General features: G+C 54.5%; 1 long non-coding RNA gene across 1 annotated transcript; it reads right to left on the bottom strand.

Annotated features, from left to right (window-relative positions):
• Positions 1–2,535: 2,535 nt before the first annotated feature.
• On the bottom strand, positions 2,536–4,444 carry LOC108802293. The gene is made up of 3 exons (XR_001942213.1): positions 4,397–4,444; positions 3,650–3,792; positions 2,536–2,684 (listed from the first exon to the last, which is right to left on the bottom strand). It is a non-coding gene; the product is annotated as an uncharacterized LOC108802293 (long non-coding RNA).
• Positions 4,445–4,892: the final 448 nt, after the last annotated feature.

Here is a 4,892-nt window from a genome sequence, read left to right as displayed (position 1 = left end):
TACTCACCCGGGGCCCCGATGATCAGTAGAAGGGCCCCGATCCTAGTCAGGACTCTCAGCGCCATGTCGTTCTCTATCTTGTCGGCCTCACCCAGCTCAGGGAGGCGGGGACACAATTACGTCAAAACGAAAGTGGAAGTAAGTAGAACCAGCTACTTTCTGTGTGTGCAACCGGAAAGACCTTCCTCCCTGCGAACGCTGATAGCAACAGTTCCGGTGTTCTGATGATTCCCTTCTGTCACAGCGGCTGCGTGCTCCCATCTCATCCGATGCAGTTCAATGCCGGGGACCCCCACCGGGTTACACCCCCTTTCTGCCCCCCATGTCACCCACATACACCCCAATACTTCCCACAATATCACCACCATACACTTCAAGTGTGGAGTATATAATGTACAGCCCAGAGTATATGGCTGTGCAGAGATGGGGGGCACTTTGTATGGAGGTCCCGCCCCCAGTCCCGCCCCCCAGCACACTTCTAGGACTTTGGTGAATGATCAGAAGGGGGATCCTGGAGGTCGGGGTCCTCACATTGCTCCTCCCCCGTCCTTCGGTCTGGCGGCTGCATTTGTTTTCTTTTCCAGGCAGTGCAGAGAGACGCCTGTTGATCCTGCCGGAAATGCTGCGACCTCCGCACTCACTGGTTGACCCTATAGAGCAGACCCGGGGGTATTAGGGTCCTCGGGCTGGATTGGGCCCTTGATCTGCAGCTGTCGGGCCCGCTGACGGTAGGGCAGGTGCATCCCCTGCAAGCTAGAGCCTAGCACAGGTCTGGGATCGGTCCGTGCTCGGACTACGTCTCTCTTCGGTCCTCGGACGCTAGGATCCAACTTCTCACAATGTGCATTAGAAGCTGCAGGGAGTCAGATAGAGCTCCGCCTCCTTTCCTGGCTGGAGGACCTCCAGCATCATCTAGTACCTTGGTTCTCAACAGGTGGGTCACGACCCCATGTTCAGTGGGTCACCGCATGCCTTCCACTTTACTAGGTGAGAGGCTTCTCAGCTTCCCCATAGTGCAGAACTGTAAGTTCTCGTGCCAAGTAGCCATTCAAAATTTGCTGCCCAGTGTTGAGTGTCTACTTGAGGTGGGGTGGGCTGGATGGTATGGTTGCTAGGGAGCTCCATCCATACGTACATTGCTTACAGCTACCTTGCGTACCCTGTAGAGGTGCCTTGACCGGAGTGACGTCACATTCTGGTTTCCGGCACCTCTACAGGGTACGCAAGGAAGCTGAACAAGTGGATGCACATATGGATGGAGCTCCATAACCGCACAGCAGCTCACACTGCATTCCATTGCAGTGCGACTTGGGTCACGACTTGGGTGACCGAGGACAAATGTGGGTCTTGAGGTTACACAGGTTGAGAACCACTGGTCTAGTAGTTTCCTCCCCAGCCTGACTGTCCCTGGCCCCGTCCCTTTCATTCATTGGATTTCACTTCTTTCCATCATGGAGGCTCAGCATCACATGTGGGCATTACCTAGGGAGGGTCTGTATCCTTCTTTAGGATCTTGTGGGGGATCTGGTGACCTTTCTTAGGATCTTGTGACTTTTCTTGGGACCTTGTGGGGGATCTTGTGACCTTTCTTGGGATCTAGTGACCTTAGGACCTTGTGGGGGCTCTGGTGACCTTTCTTGGGATCTTGTGGTGGATCTAGTGACCTTTCTTAGGACCTTGTGGGGGGGGATCTGGTGACCGTTCTTAGGACTTTGTGTGGGATCTGGTGACCTTCCTTAGGATCTTGTGTGGGATCTGGTGACCTTTCTTAGGATCTTGTGGGGGATCTAGTGACCTTTCTTATGACCTTGTGGGGATCTTGTGGAGATCTAGTGACCTTTCTCATGACTCCGCTTTCCCTAATCTTCCTGGGAGAGGGAGGAGGAGGGGCAGGCGGTGTGAGGCCTGTATGAGGGCCGTGTACAGACCGGCCCAGGAATGTCCCTGCAGGAAAAGTGAGGGGAGACGGGACCTCCAACACCAATAACAGGACCTCCTCACCGGGGGCTCCGGACAGGACTGCTGGATGTTGTAGTTCTACTCCAGACTTCATACTGAAGGATTTGATCCTGATTGGAAGTTGTGGGAGATTTAGGAACTACCGTGTTTCCCCGATAGTAAGACCTAGCGCTATCTTCAGGGATTTCTGTAATATAAGACCTACCCCGAAAATAAGACCTAGTTCGGTGGTAGGTCTTATATTACAGAAATCCGCTAGGTCTTACTTTCGGGGTAGCTGCACATAAACTGAATTTTGAATGTAAAGACCGGCCGCAGCTCCCGCCCACACGCCAGCCACAGCTCACGGCCGCACGCACGATGGAAGCGACATGTCACCCGCCGGGACCGGCAACAGCACGCCGCCTTCCGGGACCTCGTCCACTCCTCCCCCAGCCAGGTAAGACATCCCCCGAAAATAAGACCTAGTGTCTTATTTCGTGCAAAAAAATAAATAAGGCACTGTCTTATTTTCGGGGAAACACGGTACTCTTAGGAGCTTGTGTGAGATACATGGACCACTTCTAGCACCTTCTCTGGGATCTGTGACCTCTCCTAGGACCTTCTCCGGGATCTGTGACCTCTCCTAGGACCTTCTCCGGGATCTGTGACCTCTCCTAGGATCTTCTCCGGGATCTGTGACCTCTCCTAGGATCTTCTCCGGGATCTGTGACCTCTCCAGGGATCTTCCCAGTGTCAGGGTACCATGCACAGGCGTCCTCACACCACATGTAGGTACACACGCAGGATGACCAAATTAATATGCCCACACTGGATAGGGTTATAGGCACACAGTTTATTTGTTACACATCAAACAAAACTACAAACACCCTCAACCCCCCCCCACAGGTTTAGCAGGGAAGTAACAGAAACCACGGTTGGGACAAACACACACCTACAGCCAGGGGGAATAGCAACAAGGAGGGTTAACAGGAGGGCAGCGCGGTGCAGGAACAGGATTCAAGGAGAGTGGTCCGTTCCCTAATCTTCCTGGGAGAGGGAGGAGGAGGGGCAGGCGGTGTGAGGCCTGTATGAGGGCCGTGTACAGACCGGCCCAGGAATGTCCCTGCAGGAAAAATGAGGGGAGACGGGACCTCCAACACCAATAACAGGACCTCCTCACCGGGGGCTCCGGACAGGACTGCTGGATGTTGTAGTTCTACTCCAGACTTCATACTGAAGGATTTGATCCTGATTGGAAGTTGTGGGAGATTTAGGAACTACCGTGTTTCCCCGATAGTAAGACCTAGCGCTATCTTCAGGGATTTCTGTAATATAAGACCTACCCCGAAAATAAGACCTAGTTCGGTGGTAGGTCTTATATTACAGAAATCCGCTAGGTCTTACTTTCGGGGTAGCTGCACATAAACTGAATTTTGAATGTAAAGACCGGCCGCAGCTCCCGCCCACACGCCAGCCACAGCTCACGGCCGCACGCACGATGGAAGCGACATGTCACCCGCCGGGACCGGCAACAGCACGCCGCCTTCCGGGACCTCGTCCACTCCTCCCCCAGCCAGGTAAGACATCCCCCGAAAATAAGACCTAGTGTCTTATTTCGTGCAAAAAAATAAATAAGGCACTGTCTTATTTTCGGGGAAACACGGTACTCTTAGGAGCTTGTGTGAGATACATGGACCACTTCTAGCACCTTCTCTGGGATCTGTGACCTCTCCTAGGACCTTCTCCGGGATCTGTGACCTCTCCTAGGACCTTCTCCGGGATCTGTGACCTCTCCTAGGATCTTCTCCGGGATCTGTGACCTCTCCTAGGATCTTCTCCGGGATCTGTGACCTCTCCAGGGATCTTCCCAGTGTCAGGGTACCATGCACAGGCGTCCTCACACCACATGTAGGTACACACGCAGGATGACCAAATTAATATGCCCACACTGGATAGGGTTATAGGCACACAGTTTATTTGTTACACATCAAACAAAACTACAAACACCCTCAACCCCCCCCCACAGGTTTAGCAGGGAAGTAACAGAAACCACGGTTGGGACAAACACACACCTACAGCCAGGGGGAATAGCAACAAGGAGGGTTAACAGGAGGGCAGCGCGGTGCAGGAACAGGATTCAAGGAGAGTGGTCCGGTACAAGCCGGGTCGGTGACAGGTTTGCAGATAGGTAGCAGAGCTCAGGTTCCAAGGCACAGGAAAAGGGAGTCAGTCAGGTGCAGGCGATGCAATACTGAGCCAGCTTCCTGACTGCAGGGAGGGCCTAAATACCCTCTCAGGAAGCACCAGGTGATGGGATAATCACTCACAGCCTGGGCACACCCGCAGGTGAGTACTGGAGCTGCAGGACCTGGCTCCAGCACCACCTGGGGGTGCTCTGGATCCTGACACCCAGGGATCTGTGACCTCTCCTAGGACCTTGTATGTGATCTGTGACCTCTCCTAGGATCGTCTCTGGGATCTGTAACCTCTCCTAGGATCTTCTTCAGGTTCTGTGACCTCTCCTAGGACCTTCTCTGGGATCTGTGAACCCTCCTAGGATCTTCTCTGGGATATGTGAACCCTCCTAGGATCTGCAGGCACACTGCCCACAATGCCAGGAGATGTTCTCGGACCCCCGAGTCCTGCCCTGCCTGCATACGCTCTGCATGGACTGCCTGAGCAAGCTGGAGCCCTTCACCACCCTGGAGAGGGGGCAGAAGCTGAGGAGCCTCCTGTGCCCGCTGTGTGATTGCGAGGTGGCGCTGCCAGCGGGGGGCGTGCAGGAGTTCTTGCCCGACATGCTGGCGCAGACCGAGGTGCTGCGTGTGCGGCTGCGGAGCGGGGGGCACCAGATGCCGTGTGACCTCTGCGCGGACGGGAAGGGCGAGAGACGGTGCCAGGAGTGCAAGATGAACATGTACGAGGCACACAGGTGAGGACATGGGCCGCGG

Source organism: Nanorana parkeri, unplaced genomic scaffold (assembly GCF_000935625.1).
Source record: "Nanorana parkeri isolate BGI_ZX_2015 unplaced genomic scaffold, ASM93562v1 scaffold2781, whole genome shotgun sequence".
Taxonomy (NCBI): Eukaryota; Metazoa; Chordata; class Amphibia; order Anura; family Dicroglossidae; genus Nanorana; species Nanorana parkeri.
The sequence above is the reverse complement of the archived record's forward strand: the minus strand, read 5'-3'. Positions and strand labels throughout refer to the sequence as shown.